At 39.1% G+C, this 22,947-nt stretch overlaps 1 protein-coding gene across 1 annotated transcript in view; it reads right to left on the bottom strand.

Annotated features, from left to right (window-relative positions):
- The window catches only part of LOC114042653 (heparan-alpha-glucosaminide N-acetyltransferase-like), a 354,161-nt gene that overhangs the window by 203,482 nt on the left and 127,732 nt on the right, over positions 1-22,947 (bottom strand). The gene's annotated exons all lie outside the window — the stretch shown is intronic.

The following is a 22,947-nucleotide window of genomic DNA, read 5'->3' as shown; positions in this document are numbered from 1 at the left end:
AATGGGATGAACTTGCCCATAAAATGGAAGCAGATACCAGAATGGATTAAAAACCAGAATCTTACAATTTGTTGTTTACAAGAAACACATTTGAAGCAGAGAGATACACACAGGGTAAAGGTATGGGGCTGGAGCAAAATCTATTACATTTCAGCTGAAGCAAAGAAAGCAGGTGTAGTAGCCACAATCTCAGACAAAGCAAAAGCAAAAAATAGATCCAATTAAAAGAGATAAAGAAGGAAACTGTACCTTGCTGAAAGGTATCATAGATAATGAAATGATATCAATACTAAACATATATGTACCAAATGGTATTGCACCTAAAGTTTTAAAGGAGAAGTTGAATGAGTTATAGGAGGAAATCTATATTAAACTATACTAGTGGGGCACCTCAACTTTTTCCTTTCAGACCAGATAAATCAAACAAAAAAATAAAAAAGAAAGACGCTAAGGAGGTGAATAAAATTCTGGAAAAGTTAGCTATGATAGCTCTCTAGAGAAAATTGAATGGGAATAGAAAGGAATATGTCTTTTCTCAGCAGTACATGGCACCTATACAAAAATTGACTATGTATTAGGATATAAAAACCTCAGAACCAAATGCAGAAAAGAAGAAATAGTGAATGCATCCTTTTCAGATCATAATGCAAAAAAAAATTACATTCAATAATGGACAATGAAAATAGAGATTAAAATTAATTGGAAATTAAATAATCTAATCCCTAAAAACTAGTAGGTCAAAGAACAAATCATAGAAACAATTGATAATTTCATTAAAGAAAATGACAACAATGAGACAACATACCAAAATTTGTGGGATGCAGCCAAAGTGGTACTTAGGGGAAAATTTATATCTATAATTGCTTACAACAATAAAATAGAGAAAAAGCAGATGAAAGAATTGGGAATACAACTAAAAAAAACTAGAAAAAGAACAAATTAAAAATCACCAATTGAAGACCAAATTGGAAATCCTGTAAACCAAAGGGTAGATTAATAAAACTGAAAGTAAGAAAACCATTGAACTAATAAATAAAACTAGAAACTGGTTTTATGGGAAAAAAACAATAAAATAAATAAACTATTGTTTATTTGATTTTAAAAAGGGAAGAAGAAAACCAAATTACTAATATCAAAAATGAAAGGGGTGAATTCACCACCAAATGAAGAGGAAATTAAAACAATTGTTAAAAGCTATTTTGCCCAATTGTACGCCAATAAATTTGACAATCTAAATGAAATGGATGGCGGGAGAGGATTCTGGGGAGATGGCAGAGTAGGTCAGAAAATTTCAAATCTCAAGATTTTCCTCTACAAAAGAGATAAAATAGTGCCTCTGGTTGAACATAGAGCCATGAAAACAAATGAGTAGGGGCAGAAGAGGGATCCTCCTGTGACAATTGGAAAAGATCTGAAGAAAAATCCTGGATGAGATTTCCTCCCTGTGAAGAGTAAACACCTCCAGGCTAGGGTCCACTTTAACAATAAACAGCAAGCTGCTAGTAGGCTGCCTGGGCCCCAGCCACAGGAACTTTTACCTTCAAAACAGTGAGGGGAGTTGGGCATTGACCTGGGGAAGATTGAGGGAACCTCTGTTGACAAGGAACACTGGACCCAGCTGTGCTGCTGTGGAGACATTGTGGGGGCAGGAAGAAACCAGCACACCCTCTGGTGGGTGTAGAAGCAGTGGGGTGGGGACACCTCTGCTGTGAGCTCTTTCAGGAGGCTGGAGGTCTTGGTTAGAGTTCAAGGTCAGAAGGGAGAACTGAAGAGGATTAGAGGCATTATCCCCCATACCCCAGGTGATTATAAAAACTAAATTATTACCAAAAGAAAAATGCACAGGCAAAGGAGAAAGAATCCAACCTTAGAGAGCTACTATGGGAATATAGAAGATAAGGGTTTGTCTTCAGAGGAGGATACTGAAGCAAAGAAATCCTCTTCTAGCCCAAAGAGTAATGGCAAATGGTCACTTGCCCAAAAAGAATCCATTGAAGAACTTTAAAAAGACTTTAAAAATCAAATGAGAGAGATTGAGTAAAAACTAAAAAGAAAAAGAAAAATAACAACAACAACAACAAAAAAGAAGATTATGAAAAGAAATTCAACCAATTAGAAAAGGAAATCCAGAATCTTAAGGAAGAAAATAACTCCTTGAAAATCAGAATTGGGCAAGGGAAATCAAGCGAAGTTATAAGAGATGAAGAAATTAAAAAACAAAAATATAAAGAATGAAAAAATAGAAGAGAATGTGAAACATCTCATAAGAAAAACAATGGATCTAGAGAACAGATCAAAAAGAGAAAACATAAGAATAATTGGACTACCTGAAAGTTCTGATCAAAAAAAGAATCTGTATACAATAATACAAGAAATAATTAAAGAAAATTGTCCTGAGGCATTAGAACAAGAGGGGAAAATAGAGATAGAAAAAAATCTACTGATCACCTCTTGAAAGAGATACTATGAGGAAAACTCACAGGCATTTTATAGTTAAATTCTGAAACCCCAGATCAAAGACAAACTGGTACAAGCAACAAGAAAAAAATATATACATATGGAGGTATCACAATTAGAATCACAAAAGAACTAGCAGTGGTGACACTAACAGATCGAAGGTCTTGGAACACTATATATCAAAGAGCAAGATAACTGGGCTTCTGAATGAACATATCATACCCAGCAAAGCTAAACATAATTCTGAATGGAAAAAAAAATGGATATTTGATCAATTGTTAACTTTCATGTCTTTGTTAAAAAAACAACAACAAAAACAAAAAAAAAAATCCTGAACTCAATAGAAGATTTAACATTCAAAATCCAAGAAAAATATAAGGTACATACCAATGACCAATTATAAGGGATAGAAGTTACCTTTTATGTATGAAAAATGTAAAGCCTGTGTCTAAGATTGTTACTAGTAATTAGGTTACTTATAAGGAAGATTAGGGTAGACCTGAGTATGATATGACTTCAAAAAGTAAAACCATTCAAGTATAGCTAAAAGAATAATTATCTTTTATAAATGAGGTTCAAGAGAAAGAATCAATACAGAGGAATTAGATGGGGGAGGGCCACTCTTAGTTCTGGAAACCTACTCTCATTGGGAATAGGTTTAAGAGGGGAAATATATATATACATTTAGAAGAGTATAAAAGTCTTCTAAATTTAGAAAGAAATAAAACTGTAAGGGGATAGAGGGCAGAGAGGATAAAGGAGGTCTCTTTAGAGGGGAAGGTATAGGAATAGGATGAAAGGGAGATATAGAAGGGGTTTTAGATTTAGGGGAATGAGAGGATAAGGGATGGGTTGCTGGAGTGAGGGTAGGTTAAGTAATAAGAGGGTAAGGTAGAAGGTAGAATTAAAGTAGAAGAGTTAGGAGAGATAGAAAAAAGAGATATTCACAAACATAAAAAAAGATTAGGAGTAGATTCTCTTAGGGAAAGTATATGTTTATATATGTATGTATGTATGTGTATATATGTATAAGTGTGTGTGTATATCAATACCTATATATAAATATATCTAATACTCAACTGTAGCCTTGGGGTGGTAGTTAGGAGAGAGGGAAGGGAAAAAAGAACAAAGTAAAAAGTGTACAGCAGCAAAAGAAAACCTACAAGGAAGCAAAGAAAAGATGAACAGCTTTCAACATAATGTACAGTATTTAACATATAGACTTTCTTGAAATGAAAAGTTATTGCTATGTATTTTGAATCCTCTCCTATGTTCTGCTGTGCACATGACATTTTTTGTTTTTTTTCTTATTTTATATTTAAGTTTATAATGTTTCTTTTTCTTTTCTTATCATGTATTTAAGTTTTAGCATTTGTCTAAAATAAAAAATTAAGAAAAATAAATGAAATAGATTAATATCTACAAAAATATAAATTACCCAGATTAACAGAAAAAATAAAAAAAAATCCAATTTTAGAAAAAGAAATTGAACAAGCCATCAATGAACTTCCTAAGAAAAAATCCCCATGACCAGACAGATTCACAAGTGAATTCTGCCAAACATTTAAAGAACAATTAATCCCAATACTATATAAACTATTTGAAAAATAGACAAAAGAGTCCCACCAAATTCCTTTTATGACATAAATATGGTACTGATACCCCAACCAGAAAGAGCCAAAACAGAGAAAGAAAATTGTAGACCTGGGACAGGTAGGTGGTGCAGTGGATAGAGCACTGACCCTTGAGTCATGAGGACCTGAGTTCAAATCTGACCTCAGATATATAATACTTCCTAGCTGTGTGACTCTGGGCAAGTCACTTAACTCCAAATTGCCTCACTAAAAAAAAAATTGTAGACCAATTTCCCTAATTAATATTTATGAAAAAATTTTAAATAAAATTCCAGCAAAGAGATCACAGCAATATATCACAAGGATCATTCACTATGACCAGGTGGGATTTATACCAGGAATGCAAAGATGCTTCAATATTAGAAAAACTATCAGCACAATTGACCATATCAATAACAAAACCAACAGAAATCAGATGATTACCTCAACAGATGCAGAAAAAGCCTCTGACAAAATGCAGTACAGATTCTTATTTAAAAAAAAAACTAGAGACCATAGGAATAAATGAAACTTACCTTAAAATGATAAGTAGTATTTATCTAAAACCATTAGGAAGCATCTGTAATGGAGATAAGCTAGAAGCCTTCCCAATAAGATCAGGGGTGAAGCAAGGATGCCCTTTACCACCTCTATTAATTAACGGTGTACTAGAAATATTAGCTACAGCAATGAGAGAAGAAAAATAAATTAAAGGAATTAGACTAAGCAATGAAGGAACAAAACTATTGGCTCTTTGTAGATGATATGATGTTATACTTGGAAAATCCTAGGGAATCAGCTTAAAAACTACTTGAAATTATTAACAACTTTAGCAAAATTGCAGGATACAGAATAAACCCACATAAGTCATCAGCATTTCTATATATTCCAACAAAGTCCAGCAGCAAGAGATAGAAAGAGAAATTCCATTTAAAATAACTGTAGACAATATAAAATGCTTGGGAATCTACTTGCCAAGACAAACCCAGGAATTATATGAGCACAATTATAAAACACTTTTCACACAAATAAAGTCAGATCTAAACAATTGGAAAAATATTAATCACTCATGGGTAGCCTGAGCAAATATAATAAAAATGACAATTCTAACTAAATAATCTATTTATTCAGTGCCATACCAATCAAACTATCAAAAAATTATTTTATAGAGCTAGTACAAATAATAACAAAATTCATCTGGAAGAACAAAAACTCAAGGATATCAAGGGAATCAATGAAAAAATGCAAAAGAAGGTAGTCTAGCATATCAGATTTCAAACCGTATTATAAAGCAGTAATTATCAAAACAATCTAGTGTTGGCTAAGAAATAGAGTGGTGGATCAGTGGAATAGATTAGGTACAAATTACATTATGGTAAATGACCATAGTAATCTAGTATATGATAAACCTAAAGATCCAAGCTTTTGGAACAAAAATTCATTATTTGACAAAAACTGCTGGGAAAACTAGAAAACAGTATGGCAGAAACTAGATGTAGACCAACATCTCATACCACATACCAAGATAAGGTCAAAATGGGTCCATGATTTACACATAAAGGGTGATACCATAAGCAAATTAAGAGATCATGAAATAGTTTATTTGTCAGATTGATGGATAAGGGAAGAATTTAGGACCAAAGGAGATATAGAGAGCATTAAAAAAAATGCAAAATAGATCATTTTGATTATATAAAATTAAAGTTTTTTGCACAAACAAAACCAACGCAACCAAGATTATAAGGAAAGCAGAAAACTGGGAAAAAATTTTGTGACAAGTATCTCTGATAAAGTCTCATTTCTCAAATACCTAGAGAATGGAGTCAAATTTATAAAAATGCAAATCATTCCCAAGTTAATAAATGGTCAAAGGATATGAACAGGCAGTTTTCAGACAAAGAAATCAAAGCCATCTATAGTCATACAAAAAAATGCTCTAAATCATTTTTGATCAGAAAAATGCAAATTAAAACAACTCTGAGGTACCACCTTACATCTATTAGAGTGGCTAATGTGACAAAAAAGGAAAATTATGGATATTGGAGGGGATATGGGAAAACTGGCACACCAATGCCTTATTGGTGGAATTGTGAACTGATCCAATCATTATGGAGAGCAATTTGGAATTATGCCCAAAGGGCTATAAAGCTGTACATATCCTTTTATCTGGCAATACCACTGCTAGGTCTTTATCCCAAAGACATTCAAAAAAGGGGGGAGAGGGCTTATTTGTGCAAAAATATTTATAGCAGCTCTTTTCGTGGTAACTAAGAATTGGAAATCAAAGGGATGACCATCAATTGCGGGGGGATGGCTAAACAAGCTGTAATATATGATAATAATGGAATGTTATTATGCTGTACGAAATGACAAGCAGGATGATTTCAGAAAAAAATGGAAAGATTTACATGAACTGATGCATAGGGAAGTGAACAGAACAAGGAGAACCTTGTACCCAGTAACAATACTGTTTGATGAAGAATTGTGAATGACTTAGCTATTCTCAGCAATACATTCCCAAAAGAGTAATGATGAAGCATACTATCCACCTCCAGGAGAAAAACTGATATTGATTGAATACAGACTGAAGCATGTTATTTTTCACTTCTTTTCTTTTTTTTCTTTTATTTGAGTTGTCTTGTACAAAATGGCTAATATGGAAATGTTTTCTGTCTCAGAGAGGAAGGGAGGGTTAGAATTTGAAACTCAAAACTTTAAATGAAAATGTTAAAAATTTTTAAAAGAGAGGAAAAACAGAGACAGAGAGAAGAGACATAGATCAGGAGACAAAGACAGAGAGATAGAGGCAAAGAGAGGAGAGAGAAATAGAGATAGAGAAGGAAGGGAAGATAGAAAGACAGAGAAAATAGAGTAGGAGAAACAGAGAAAGATAGAGGAGAGAGAGAGAGAGAGAGATCAATAGAATTTGTAAATAAACTGTCAAAACTTTCTCTGCAGAGAGTTCTCTGAAACGCTCTTTCTGCTCCTTCCCCAAACCTGCCACTTGTATTAAATAAATCCTTCCTTCCTTGCTGGGCATAGAAAACCAAATCCTATTAAGTGGTGGAAGCAACATAGCAGGGCAAAGAGAGTGGGGAGGAATGGAGGGGCCCAGAGGTAATTGTGAAAATGGACTACTCTGCCTGTTTGGTAGTGTGTCCTCACTGCCTAACTCCCAGAGTTCAAGTCCATTAATAAAACTGCCCCTGTCATGTGCAATCTGCCCTCCCATCCCTCTGCACGAAGGAAGTTGACATGTTAATGTTTGCATGCTGCTCAGGCGGAGTAAAGCCTTCATTAGATTTTAGAAAGCTCTTCTCCCTAGCCAGGCCTCTGGTCTGGCTTCGATTGAATTACCAAGCTAAACAGAACAGGAAGGAACTGCTCCCCTAATTCTGTTTGATAGCTCTCTTTATCATTTTCAGTTGCCAGACTGAACGTAGCTGGCTTCCCTTGCCTTAAGAAGAGGTCACAAGTTGGTACTTTCTGGCTCCAGAGAGGAGGAAGTCACTGTCTGTACATGATGGTGACCAGCACTGAGATGCAGCTGAGGTTTCTGGAGTCCTTCCCGAAGAAGTCTTTTGTAGTTGGTGTTTGGGGGGACAGGTGAGTACAGAGGCAGCAGCTGAGTTTAGAACCCCAAGCAGGGGGTTTGGGAGAAATGACTAAGTAGCCACAGAAGACCTGTCAGAGGGTATTGTATTGGCAACAATTTGGCTAATTGAATGACAGCTTATTTTTATAAAATAAGGTTTAAATTCTCTCTTTGATCTTCAGAAACCTCAAGCCAGACAAGACAGCCTGGTGCAGTGCAAAGAATGGCTGGATTTGGAATTAGAGTAACTGGGTACGAGTATCCACTTTGCCATTGACTACCAATGATTTACTTTCCCAAGGCCTCATTTTCCTTACTTGTAAAATAAAGGCCTCTGAGATCCCTTCCAGACCAAGATCCATGAGGCTATGATCCTAAATGAAGGAGGTCAGCCTATATGGCCTTTAAATTCTAGCTCTCGATCTGATTATCCTACATGGCAGTGGTGGAAAAACACTAGATCCGGATTTCAGGGTCAGTTCTGCCATGCAATTTGTGCAAGTCACTCAGAGGCCTCTGTTTCCTCATCTGTAAAAATGAGATAACAGGTGCAGCATATACCTCAAAGAATTATCATGAAGTAAGCATTGGGAAGATGGTGCAGTGGATAAAGGGCCCAGCCCCGAGTCAGGAAGACTCATCTTTCTGAGTTCAAATCTAGCCTCAGACACTTACTAGCTATGTGGCCCTAAGGCAAGTCACTTACCCTGATTGCCTCAGTTTCCTCATCTGTCAAATGGGCTAGAGAAGGAAATGGCAAACCACTCCAATATCTTGGCCAAGAAAAACCCCAAATGGGGTCACAAAGAGCCAGAGCCAGACCCCATAGAACAAGAACAGCAAACCCCCAGAAGACCACAAAGCCTGCTTAGATGAATGTGACCTACTATTATCAGGGAAATGGGGGATGGGCCTTGAGCCAAGGCAGAGGGTATGTCAGAGAGTGAGCTCCAAGGTCAGTTCACAGGAGATTGGGTTTTTGTTTGGGGCCATTCTCCGTAATTCCCAGGGATTAAGGGCTCCTTGTCTAGGTAATTGTCTTATGTTTAATTACGATTATTGAAAGCTCTTTTCCTAATTTGCTTTAAGATTCTCAAATGACTGCTTAAGAAAGATCACATCAAAACTGCAAGATGATGGCCCCCGGAAAAAGCTCTTTGGGGGTCGATTTCTGGAACTAATTACAGGCCTAGAGCTCTCTCTCTCTTTGATTCAGATTCCAATCCTTTGCTTTCTATTCGCCTGCCTATTCTTCCTCCCAGGTTCTTTTTCTTCAGTCCTTGAGCTAATTCAGGGGAAGTCACAAGTCAAAAACAGAGAGGCACAGTGACAGGTACTTTAGTCTAACCTATTAAAGCCCTAATCAGCCTATAAATTTATTTTACAGCAAGTCGGGAGTATTTAGGCTGGGAGCTGAGGAGCATTTGAAAAGCTAATAAGAAAAAGGAAACACATAAAAGGTCCTCGAATTCCCAAAGATCCTATTGTTGTTAACTAGGGAAATATTAACTTTATGGGTTGTTTTGTTCAAAAGATTAAAAAAAAAAGACAGCTACCCCCAAAATACACTACAAGAGCACTAGAGCTTGGTGGGGGAGGGAGGGGGTCATTGGAGGAAAGGGGCACAAGCTTGCTTTGTTCTCTACTAATTCAATTGTTCAAGTTGGGTGGGAACTTTTCTCTGGTCTAGGGTGGGCTAGAAGAATAGCTAGGACCTTGTATTATCACGCGAGATTTGTGGTTTTTGAAGGCATTGAATTTCCTTCCATGTGGGAACTGGGAAGACTGCTCTGTCATCCACATAGTCCCAGCATCATAGAATGGGGGGGGGGGGGGGGGGGGGGAAGACTGTGTGCTGCAGAAGAAAGAGCATTTACTCTAAAGCAGAAGACCCAGGGTTCAAATCTTGCCTTGGATGCTTATTTGTGTGACTTTGAGCAAGTCACTTAATTTCCACGGTTCTCACATTGGTCATCTGTAAAATTTGAGTTGGACCAGATGGCTCTGAGATCTGTTCAAACTTCAGATTTATAATCCTATGAGCTCAGAAACAATCTAGTCTAACTCCTACCTGAAAAAGAATCCTTACTCTAAGTTTTCCAGATAAGTCATCCAGTGTCAACCTGGAGATGTGAAAAATGAGTATTTCTCTCTTATGTTTAATAGCTAATTATTGTGTTAGGACCACATTTTTCCCCTTTTCCACTTCCTCATCCAAAAATTAACCAGTGTGAGAAATCTTTCTTAAAGTTTTACCCTGGCCAAGCTCTAATCAAACAGTAAAAGATGTAACCAAGTTTAGGCTAATGGGTATATTCCAGCTCATTGTGTTTGCTCAGACAGGTCTGAGAAAGTGCTGATTCTCCCCATTGTCAAGAGAGGTGATATCGAAATTGATGTCTCTTTGACCATGATTTGAGTGACCTAAGTCGCTTACCCCAAGAAGCCCACCTCCCATTTGATTAACCAATCAGAGGTGATTAGGCATCCCTTAGGAGCCCCTCCTCTTTGAAAAGGCATATAAATTGTGACATCCACTGCCATTAGAGGTCTTTTGGTCTAAGAGAGATGTCCAAATGACCATCCTTTTATTAATAACCTTCTGGCCTTATTAATAAAATTATTAAATTACCCAGAAACTATGTCTCTCAAACCTTTTTAAACATCACAGAGACCTTTAGTGAGAAGGAATCCATTATCTCCAGAGACAGACCAATCTACTTTTGGATAGCTCTAATTAAGGGGAGGTTTTTCCTGACATCCAACCCCAAAATGTCCTTCTTTGCAATGTCTACCAATTCATCGTTCCTGGCTCTGCTCTCTGGAGGGGTACACATGGCTCTAATCCATCTTCCAGATGACAAACCTCCTAGGACTTGATGACAGCTATCCTCTCTCATCTGAGCCTTCTCTATTCCAGGTTCAACAGTCTCAATTTCTTCTGTCCATGCGACATGGATGCCAAGCCCTTCACTATCTTTGCTGTCTTTTTTGGGATACGCTCCATTTTATCAACACCTCTCCTAAAATACTGGGCCTAGAATGGAATACAGTAGTCCAGGAGTATTTTGGCAGGGGCAAAGTTCAGCAGAACTATTCCCATCTCATCCTGCCCTTCCAGTTCCTGGATCCAATTCCTCAATCTGTGATCTTTCCACACTTACCTAGAGATCAATGTAAGCCTTTATTTTCCATTCCAAAGATGGTAAGTGGAAGTCACTGGAAGGAATGATGGTATATTCCATACTTTTGCAGTATCATTCAATTAAGGCATCATGGTAGAATAAGAAGACCTGGGTTCAAATCCTGCTTTAATCACTTACCAGCATTTTGCCTCTGAGGTTCAGTTTCCTCTTCTGTAAAATGGGAATAATAACACACAACCTACTTCACATGGGGCATTATGAGGCTCAAATTAGATAATGGATTTGTAATGATTTTGTTTTGTAACCATAAAGATTGATAGAATAATAATAAAATAATAGCTCACATTTATATAAACCAGAGCAGCTTGTATACCATGTCTCATGTGATTTGAACAACTCTGTGGGATAGGGGTTATTATCATCTTCATTTTATAAGAGAAGAAAATGAGGCTTGAAAAGTTAGTCAGTGACTGAGGCAGGATTCAAACCCAAGTCTTCTTGACTCTATCCCCTTATATTACACTGTCCAGAGTGCTTGATGTTTATTGTTACTAATAATGATGATGATAGGAGAATCAAATGAGATCATATTTCTAAAGTGCTTTGCCAACCTTAAAACACTATTTGAATGCTAGGTTATTATTAGTCTATTATTATTAGATCTTATAGATAATACAGGAGTAGGGAGATAGATGGTTCGAGTCTTTGTAGCAGGGGCAAAAAGACACGTACCAAAGTGAAGCAGCAAATGAGAGAGTGCTTAAGTAGGCAATGAAGAACAACTAGTAGCAAAGATGTACCCCAAAGGATGGACAGCTGGAAGGCGAAGAGATGGCAAGAAGGAGGTCCTTTCATCTCATCAGCCAAGGCTTCCAGAGAGGATGTCCTCTCTGAGAGGAGACACTGTGGTCCATTGTCCAAGGTAAGTAATCTAGTGGGGTTGGTGCTAATACCCAAGTGCTGTATCATAGACAAGGCATGTAAGTAGACCCATCAGTCTGGCCCATGATGTAGAGTTTGGGCCACGGAAGAGCGTGCAAGCCCCTGGCACATGTGCCAGGGATCTAGCCCTCTTACCTTACCTAATCTCACTATCTCTATATTGACTACCCCAGAAAGACTTTCCAAGTCCATTTTTCTTCCCAAGCTCTAGAAGCAGATTCTGTGGCCTCTGAGAAAGACTCCATCCAGTTCCCCCATCGTGGCTTAATTCTCTATCTCCCCTGACTATGAAGGAAAAAAAAAAGAAATTCCCAGAATCCTTAGAAGGACTGAGTAGGCCAACCAAGATGCCTGCTAGCTGCTTATAGTTGATTAGCTCATTGTCCTTGCTAGCAGGGAGCACTTCATAGTGTTATAAAGAGGTACCCCCTCCAAAAGTTATTTATTATAGAAGCTAATGTACTGAAGTTGGGAGGCCAAGGAACAAAGCAGCCATATATTAGGGGAGGGGAGGCTCTGGGAGTATGGTATGTTCCTTCATTTGTCCTGGGCTAGTCTGAAGTTGATCCATCTTGGCTTAATTGGGCTATTGCTTTAATTAAAAAACCTTGCCAAAAAAAAAAAAAAAAGGTTTCTAGCAAAATGCTGCAATTTCAGCTGAATCCAAGTCAGGATGGAGACAGGGCTTACTTAGCCTAATCAAAAGGGGGAAATGCCATAACTGGGTATCCTATTAGCTCAGCTATGGCCCTCCCTGCCCCCACCCTCACCCTCTCCCTCCCATAGAAGACTTCTGAAGATGTTCCTCTTGGCAGGCCAATTCCCAGGCTCAATTTCATTTGTCCTTCTCATCTGATGGCTGGTGGGACTCATTTGGCAAGTCCTGCCAGCTGCAGTTAATCATCATTGTCAGCAGCAGCATTTTCCTTGGCTACCATTGCTGACAGAGATGCAGACCAAGGGTTGTGAGTCTCACTGGAGGAGAGGCACACAGAGGTGACCTCTCCATAAGCAACCTGCTCCACTCCTTATCCATTTCTTAGTGTCAGGCTGAACAAATGAAATGAGCCACATGTGCTCCCAGCTCAGCAGAGAGCTTGGCCTGCCAAGGCAAGTACACAGCAGGGGCAGATTGGTATTAGGCAAAGAGGACTCTGGGAAAACCTTAATGCAGGTGGAGTGGTAGGGTGGGTTGTAAGCAAAAATGAAAGACAGATTCTTATGCATTTTGACATTCATGGAAGCAACATGGAGAAGCAACATGGCGTGATAGACAAGACCTGGGTTCAAATCCTGCTTTGGCATTTACTAACTGTGTAACCATACACAAATGACATCATTTTCTTGAGCCTCAACTCACTTTCTAAGGCTTTGAGTTCTAGACAGGTTGCAATCTGTGAAAGAAAGAGTTCCCACATAAGCAAAATCACAGGTTCTTGATGCTGACCATGATTTGAAAGAACCATATTCCCAAGATGGCAGAAAGAACTCCTATGGAGAGATTGTACCAGACACATTCCGCGATGGTGGCAATTGTAGGGCTGCTACTGTACAGCACAGGAGCAAACAGAGTCTTGAAATTCTTTATTCCCCCAATAAGGAAATGCAGCATACTGCAACAGATAGGACATTTTAAGAGAATTACAGGTAGAATCCAAAGAAGGACAGGGATGACAATTTTAATAAGTGCATATGTCTCACAGGGAATTCGAATTCATTCCTCTGTCTCTGGGAATACGTTCTTTTAAGTAACCTGGATTGGCATATTGCTTTACACTGTCTGAGCCTCAGTTTCCTCATTTAAAATTGTTGTGTAAATATAAACTATTATTACTAAGGGCAGCTAGATGGCACAGCGGATAAAGCGCCATGGTTGGAGTCAGGATGACTCATCTTCTTGGGTTCAAATATGGCTTCAGACACTTACTAGCTGTGTGACCCCTGGCAAATCACTTAACCCTGTTTACCTCAGTTTCCTCATCTGTAAAATGAACTGGAAAAGGAAATGGTAAACCACTCCTGTATCTTTGCTAAGAAAATCCCAAATGGGGTCACAAAGAGTTGGGCACAACTGAATCGAATGAGCAATAACAACATTGTTACTAAAGACTACTTCCCCTTTTAAAAACATCTTCAGAAAGGGATGCCTGAGAGCCTCCTTAAGTAATAGACTGATAAGTAGGAACTTCTCCCTCTTATCTACCTTGAATTCTTCCTCCAATTCATGCAAGCCTCCATTTCCCTCTTCACTTTCCTATGGTCAGAAATTATAATGTGAGCCTGGGATCTCAACAGTATCCAGATAATTTAATTAAAGCCCAGTTCAAAAGATCATTCCTCTCCAAGTGCCACTCTTGGTTCTCAAACTTTCTCTCCCATGACATAGAAGCCTCCTCACTTTGAACATTCACTCTACCCTTGGACTTCTCATACTGGAAATACTCTACCCCTGAGGCCCCTTCTAATTAACTGGTTCTACTCAGAACTTCCATTTTAAGGATAATGCTCAGACCAGTCACGTCTTTATTCCTCTACAGGTTCCCCTCCTCACTTCCCAGACTTTCTCCATGACACCCCCACATAGATATCTTCTCCTTTCCTTCTTTAGAATCCTTTTATGTGTTATCTCCTCCATTGGAATGTAAACTGCTTGAGGGTAGCCACTGTCTTTCTGCTTGAATTTGTATCCCCAGTGCTTAGCACAGTGCCAGGCAATAAGTGCTTGTTGACCTGATGGCAGACTAAGCATTCACAAAGATGTTGGCTTTTTCAGTAACCAGTGGTTTAATAAGCCAGGAGAATTACCTCCTTTCTCTATACTTTAGGCAGGTGTACCATGTAGAGGCAAAGTACAGAGGGTTCTTTAGAAGTATGACTAACGTGTGAGAGCCTAGGGACTTTGAAGGACTCCTGAATCCTTCTAAATGAGGAGGGAGGGGGAGAAGAGACAGAGGAAGATGAAGCAGAGGAGGAAGAGAGATGGAAGAGTCAGAAATGTGAGCGAGAAAGAGGAGGAAGAGGTAGAAACAAAAGCGGGGGGAGGGTGGGAAGGAAAGAGAAAATGATCACATTCAAGAAGAGGGAATTTATTGATTTGCTGATAATTCATTGTAATTTCCAAGTCTAGGCTAGGTTAGGGTCATTTGGGAGCTGCTATCATCCAGTCAGATAAGAGCTATAGAATTCTGCTTCATGAGTCCATTTGAGTTGTGTAGCTCAAAGACTTTGAAATAACAAAATGAAAAGAAAATCTCTTTGAGGATTATAATGGTACGAATCTTGAGGAAAGATTTCCTCCATACTTCTAGTAAAAAAAAACAAAACTCAGGAGATCTGACTTAGTGCCTGGCACATAGTAGGCATTTAATAAATGCTTTATGGTTGATTGATTGATTGACAATCTCAGCTTTTCCATTGATTTGGTCCTTGACTCTCAGCAAGGACTTGACCTCTCTGGGCTCCAGTTTCCCCTTGTATGATTTGCATAACAATCAGGGTCATTGGAAACCTGAGGGAGAAGTGGAATGATAGAGATTTTAGAATTCTCTGAAGAATGGTACAGTTTGAATTCATTGGTCTATGGTCATATATTGACACAATCTAAATAAATGAGTCTCATTAAATCTATCCACCCTGTGTTCTTGCCAGAGTGTGCAAAGTGGAAAAGAAATGACTCGGTCTATGGAACCTCCAGTTGGTCCCCTGAGCCCTACAGAAAACCTGCTTCCTCATTTTCAACAGAGAAGACCTCACCCAATTTCAGCCTTCCTCTCTCCCCAGAGGCAAGGGGTCTGGAAGAAGAGCGGAAATAACCAAGGTCACAATGAAGGTCTCTTTGACCCTTTATGGTCCTGAAAGTTCCCTTGGTACTTTTTGCCAAAATGAGAAACATTAACCCTGGTGTCTTCTCTTGGATCTCTTCCAAATCACTTATCTGCATTAGAACAGCCCCTAGAGGTCTAGTTGAGGATATAGTAATGGGGACTATATAATGAGAACTCTTTAAATTTGTACAGTAGTTTCCCTTCAGGGTGATGCCAGAGTGATATAATGGAAAGAACAAAGGATTTGAAGTCAGAAGACCAGAGCTCTAACGCCAGCTCTGCTACTTGCTACCTGTGTGACCCTGGACAAGTCACTTCATCCCTAGGGGCCTTAGTTTCCTCATCTATAGGGATGGATTTCACAAAATCACAAAATGAGAGGGTTGGGAGGAATCTCCATGACTCTCTTCTCCAAACCATACAAGGAAGCAATCCCCACTATAGCATACCAACCAAGTGGGCATACATATTCTTCTTTAAGACTCTCCAAGATGGGGAATCCACTATGTGCAGAAGTAGTCCATTCACTTTTGGTCAGCTCCAGCTGTCAGGAAGTTTTTGCTGACATGGAGGCTGAACTTATCTCTTCATACCTTCTACTCTTCCACCTTGCTCAAGGAAAAAGTCTTATCTCCCTTCCATGTTACAGCTTTTCTAATATTTGAAGATAATGATTATATTTATACTGAGCCTTCTCTTCCCCAAGCTAAATATCCTCAATTCCTTCAGTCAGTCTTTATATGACATAAACTCAAGGCCCTTCTCCATCTTTGTTTCTCTATAAAATCCTATGTTCTCTCTTGCCCTGGATGGCAGACACCTAAAATTCTATCAAGTAAAACTAACGCTTCTCTGTTTTGTATAGTATACAGGACTTGGAGTCAGGAACTCCAGCCTCAGAATTCAATTGGTCATGGCTCAGCCACTGATGGCTCAGCCACATGGCACAGCTCATGATAACCTTGGGTAAGTTGTTCATCTTCTTTTATCAATTATCACAGATTTTGAGAAAGGGACCTCAATGACCATAAAGTCCAACACATGCCTGAATGAAAATTGCTTCCACCATATTCCCAAAAGGAACCATTCTTCAGCTTTTGCTTTAAGCCCTCCAATGAAAAGGGACCACCTCAGTCCAGATGCAACCTCTTCCATGAAAAAATAAGAATGTTGGAATAGATGACCTGTAAAATCGATCTAAAGCTTCACCATTCCGTTTTCTCGTTCTTAAATTTAGTCTAGAATAGGTATTCTTAACTTTTTTGGGTCATGGACCTTTTTGTCAGTCTGTTAAATCCTACTAGCCTCTTTATAGAATAATACGGTTTTTTTTAATAAATAAAATGCACAAAAAGAAGTCACTTATGTTGAAATAGTTACCAAAAAGATTTTTAAGCTCACAGACTCCATGTTAATATCCCCTGGTCAGAATAAGAACTTGGGGATCATCTGGGCATGGGGAACAATCCAAGATATCGTCATCCCCAGTAGCCCTGGCTACATAAGAAATGTCTACCTTTCAAACTAAGAACAGGTCAGCTCCTTGCTGAGAATGTGTGAAGTTTGTTTCCCTGTGGCTCCATAGGTCAGAGAAGCTTGACCCTGAAGAGCCATAAACTCTTGAATTTTCATATCAAGTAATGATTGATTTTTAAGAAATTTCATCATGAGAAATTAAGGTTATGGTGATTTAAAATGGTAGAAACTGCAACATGTCATTGGAAGATGCAAAAATATAGTATCTGATATTTGTTATAAGAGTTTTGTTTTCCTTCTTTTTTAATTAGGGAAGGTAAGAGAGAGAGAGAAGAAATAAATTTTAATAGAGAAAGAGGAGGCAATAAAAAATTAGCATCGACCAGATACCTAGAAAGATGATAATGATGATGATGGAAACAATAATAACTTACATGTCTTAAGGTTTTTACATATATTATCTTATTTCATTTGATCTTCACAACAACCTAATGAAGTGTCATTCTTATCCTCATTTTACAGATGAAGAAACTGAGGTTGAGAAAAGTTAAGTGACTTGCCCAGGGTCACACAGCTAGTAAGTTTCAGAGGGAGAACTTGACCTGAAGTCTTCCTGATCTCAAGTCCCTCATTTCATCCACTCTACTACCTAGCTGCCTACCCAATTTACGAATTATCCGACAGACGCTCACTATCCCTTATAAACTAGCAGGTGACAAATGCTCACGTTACAAATACAAATTCCCAAATATCTTTGAGAATTCAACAAATAGACTATTCTGAAACCACAACATCATGACAGGCAGAACTATTGCCTGTGGCTGCCTGGACATAACACTGATGCATGAAAACTTAAGAACACTTTAAATAGATGTTTCCATAACATACCATACCATCTCCAACTACAAGGAATGAAAACCTTTCAAAATATAGAGACCTAGGGGAAGAAGTCAAAAGTACATGGAAACAGAACAAGGCCCATGTCATCCTCGTGGTCCTGTGCCAAAGATGCTTTCAGTGAGTCTGCAGAAGACAAGCTTCGTTCCTAATAGTCTTATTCAATTGAAATAAGCAATTATTTTACTCATTTGAATAATAGTCCATAAAACATGAAACAAAAAAGAAAAATAGCAGGATAGCAACTTGCCTTTGAAATCTTTCTATCTGAGATCCATCAAAAGAGATGAGAAGAATGAGATCATGATGATAATACTAGCTTTCATTTTCTTGTTGTTCAGTCATTTTTCAGTCATGTCTGACTCTTTGTGACCCCATCTGGGGTTTTCTTGGCGGAGATACTGGAGTGGTTTTGCTATTTCCTTCTCTAGTTCATTTTACAGATAAGGAAACTGAGGCAAACAGAGCCCTTGGTTGGCTCTTCTAGTTTATTTTGTATTATGATTAGGGGTGTGTGCATCCCCTTACTAGGTCAGGAAAGTAGGGATTGTATCTTATTTATTCATTGTTGTCCTCCCAGGGCCTAGCACAGTACTTGCTTAGAGAGGGTGCTTAGTAAATAGTGTTTGGAATTTAACTTGGAATTATCATTCTAAGGTCAAATCACAACATCAAGTACAACTCAACCCAAATCAAACAGCAACTCAACATCTGTCCCAGATGTTTATGTTATCTTCCTCTCTCTCAGTCCTCATTTTTGCTTCATTCTAATCCTTCCCCCTTCCCAGGATGTGGTAATCTGTCCTGGTGTCCCATACCATGTCACCAAGCAAAAGATGTGAGTTTTCTTACTGAGCAGGATATAGTTGGGTTCAAGCAAAGGACACTTGTGGTCTCATTGGACCACTTAACGCCTCAGCAACCGTTGATTGGATAGAGCTTCTCTGTGTTGGCATTAAGAGGAGACTTCTGGGTGGGGTCTAGGGTACTGCCCTTTGTCTTTCAGCTCAAATTCTCAACCTTTTATTGTATGTCCCTTGCCAATCCCTACTCCCTTCCCACCCCATTCTATAACTTTATCTATAATTACACATACAAGAAAGTATATTGTCGAACTTGACCCAGGAAAATATTTGACAAGCTCTTCATATGAGCAATCAATGAGCTTCAGGGCCCTGGGGAAGGGACTCTCCTGGTGTGGATTGTAATCCTGACTGCCATTAATGGGCTCTTGGGCAAATTGCTTAAGGTCTCCTAGAATCTTACTCCCCATCTGTAGAACGTGGATAGGAATGTTAAGCGAATTGCCTCACTGGACTGCTGTAAGTATAAAATCGGTTTACAGATGCAAGAACATGTTGAAAGACTTAAGGATTATACAAAAGCAATATATTATTTATTTCTGCTTTCAAAGAGATTTAACTGGCTCAGAGGAAGCTTGACCCTGACTCCAGAGGCAGAGCACAGAAAAGTAAAGGACATTCTCCTTGCTCGAGCTGAAATCCAACTGGTTGGCCTCTGGAAGAAAGTGTTAGAATTCTCTATGGCCTGTGGGTCATTCACAACCGGAAACAAGTCACCAAAACGCTGAGGAGAAAGAGTTTGTTTGGTGGGGGGAGGTGAGGGGAGGGCTCGTGCAGTGGAAGGCTGCTGCCGAGATGGAGCAGATGACATGATCTAAGAGTCCCTTCCAAGAGAACCTCTGGGAGGGAAGCTCTGCAACATTACATCATGTATTACCCAAACCTCTAGGTCATTGCTAATTAGCATAACGGAGCCACCTGATCACAGCTGCTGCCCCTGGGAAACTACCATTGGCGCCAATAACCCACAGGCAGCCCAGAAACTTGTCTCTCTTTCCTGTCAGGAGGTTTTTGGGTTAGAACAGGTGAAGGAACTGCTGACGTCTGCCTTTGTGTCTCAGAGCCCAACATAGCTTGTAAGAGGGAAAGTCAGTGCCTAACACTACGAGCTCTCTCTTCCACCTTCACCATCTCATTAATAATATCCAGTACCACATTGTACAATGCTGCCCATATGCCTTCCGGCAAACCCCCTCACTGGGCAATGTTCCCTATGGGGCCTAAATGTGCTGAAGAGTTTGATTTAACAACCATTTATTAAGTACCTACTGTACACACAGTACTGCACTAAGTGCCAGGATAAAAAGAATAGACCAGATGTGGGCTGGGCATCTCTCACAGTTTACAATCAATACAAGAGGGTAGAAGGATGGTACACACAGAGTAAGGGAGAAGAAACTGGACTTGGAGCTAGAAGACCTATTCTGTAACCTTAGGAATCAGTATTTATTAAATGCCTACTGTGTGTTAATGACTCATGGGAGAGAGGGAGAGAGTTTGAAACTCAAATTTTTAAAAGAAAAGCATGTTTAAAATAAAAAATAAATTTGTTTTCTAAAAATGAAGAGTTGAAGATAGGAGAGATAAGGAAAATGCAGAAAATTATGTACTGAGAAAGGGATTTTGGAATCGAGGAGGTGATAAGGAGGGTGGATGACAGGGTAAAGAGGAGGGAAACAAAAAAGAAATTGCATGTAGTGGGAAAAAGTGGGTAAAACTAGCCCAGTCTGACCTTTCGATCAAAGAGCACTCAAGTAGCACAATGAGAGAAGAAATTGGCTTCATTTTTCTTGTTCAGAGTAATAGATGACAGGTCAATAGGCAATCGGGGACAATTGTTTTCTAACTCTTGGGTCAAGTTGACTTCCTTTGTCAAGAATTTCAGGGTAGGTCAAGATGGAGGCCCCTGGAGCCTTCTGACCATGCCAATGGCTGCCCAGAGGACAATGGTGCCAAACAGACCCGACACTTCCAAGTCTGAAAGGAACCCAGCCATGACTGAGTTTCCTTTTTCAGAGGGCCTGCATTTTTAAAGGAATGAAAGGCATCACCCAGCCTGGGCTTTCTATCAGCATGCAAGATAGAATGGAATCCACTGACAAGAACACAAGTAGAAAGAAGGTCAATCCCAAGAGCCAGAGTTGGGTGAGGATGGGCCAGGTCAGAAGGACTGAGATTTTAGCTGACGTTTATTTCCCTTGGGGCACAGAGACATTTGGATAATTTTTTTTCCCCAGCTTTGTTTTTTTTACTTTCCCAGAATTTCATCATCCCAACTCACAGACTCAGAGAACAGCTTCATTAACTTGTATGTGTTCAAGGCAGAAGAAAGCGAGAAGTTCCATTCTGCCACGATTCTTTGGAGCTGCCTGGGAATTTTTCTGACAACAGGCTTTGGCAGTGGGTTTTAACCCAGGGTCTGGAAAGGGAAGCACTGAAATATCCAGAAAGACTGTCATTCTGGCAGAGTTGACCTGTCCATGAGGCATTTTGGGAGAAAACTCCTGAGTCCTAGACTTGGAATATAAAATCAAGTCTAAAAATGTCTCCCAGACATCTGGCCACAAAGCCAAAGAACCTGGGGGGTTCTTGAAGACAGAGGGCATGAGATCAGAATGAATGCCTGTAACAGACTGAAACCCTCAGGAACAGCTAAGTCAGTGGATTCCATTGGCCCTTAGACCACCTCCATTGGCTTACTCAAAATGCAAATCCTCTACTAATGATATTATGATTACTAAGTATCATACAGCATTTAAAAATTTGCAATGTACCTTAAATCTTCTGATTTCCTTTGAGCCTCATTACCCCCACTAAGTAAAATCTACAGATAGATTTTATAGATAAGGAAATGGAGGCCCAGAGAGGTAAAGGGCTGTATGGTCACACAGCTATTAAGTATTAGACATTGGACTTGAATCCCAGACATCTTGACTTCAAGTTCAGCACTTTATCCATGATATAATAAGCATAAAACATAACAGTTGAAAACACTTGGATTCCTCATCTGTGTAACCCTTCTAGTTCTGACATGCTGTGGTTTCAATACTTGGAGTGTTTATGTTTTGTTCTGTAGGGAATGGAGAGGATAGAATAGCTCCCTGGACCTTTTGTCCCATCAAGGGGCTCACAGGTGGGAGATTTGAGGGCCACTGAGCTCTAGGAACTTTACAGATGGATAATCCTATCCTGTAATCAGTGAAACATGAATTTCTCAAAATCCCCATTGAGTATAATAACTTATCTCACCTCCATGTTCTTGTTGGTGCCATTTCCTTTGCTTAGAACGTACTCCTCTCCTTCTCTACCTATAGAACCATTGCCTATCCTTTAATCCAGCACAGAGAAGTATTTTAGAACAGTAGGAAGATCAGTGGATTCAGAATCAAAGAACTTAGGGAATTAGGTCAACTCCTGCCTGTCACTCATTTTCTGTGTGACCCTGGACAAGTCACTTACCCTCAATGGGCCTCCATTTCCTCATCTGTATTATGAAGGGGATGGACTAGATGACCTCTAAGGTCCTTTCCAGCTCTAAATCTAGGCTCCAGTCCAATCTGACAAGCATTTATTTAGCACCTCTTATGATCAAGTAGTAAAGTCTGGTGATATAAAGACAAAAGAAAATTAGTCCTTTCCCTAAAGGAACCTACAGTCTCCTGGGAGGGTACAGTATATGAACAGATAATTTAAAGCCTCAACTCAAAAGCAACCTCCTTTTCCCTCCTTTTCCCCATGACCTTTCCCTTTGGATCTCCTATAGCACATGGTTTTGCTATTAATGTATTTATCTTATGTTATGGTATATTGTAGATATCTATCTATGTATTATCTTTTCCTATGACTGGACTGTAAAATCCATGAGGACAGGACTGTGTCTCACATGAATTTAGTTTCTCTACCAACCCCCCACCTAGTTCTCTGCTCATAGATGGTGGGTACTGAATGTTGGTTGAGTTAAGGTGTTACAGAATCTAGATTCAGACAAAAATGGGTCTAAGGCTCTGCTATGTACTACCTGTGTAGTCTTGGATATGTCATTGCCTTTCTCTGGGTCTCAAGTTTCTTCACCAATAAAATGAGATGGTTGAGATAAGTGATCCTTAGAGCCCCCTTCAGATCTAAGCCCCATAA

Source organism: Vombatus ursinus, unplaced genomic scaffold (assembly GCF_900497805.2).
Source record: "Vombatus ursinus unplaced genomic scaffold, bare-nosed wombat genome assembly UNPS02000749.1, whole genome shotgun sequence".
Classification (NCBI taxonomy): domain Eukaryota; kingdom Metazoa; phylum Chordata; class Mammalia; order Diprotodontia; family Vombatidae; genus Vombatus; species Vombatus ursinus.
The sequence above is the reverse complement of the archived record's forward strand: the minus strand, read 5'-3'. Positions and strand labels throughout refer to the sequence as shown.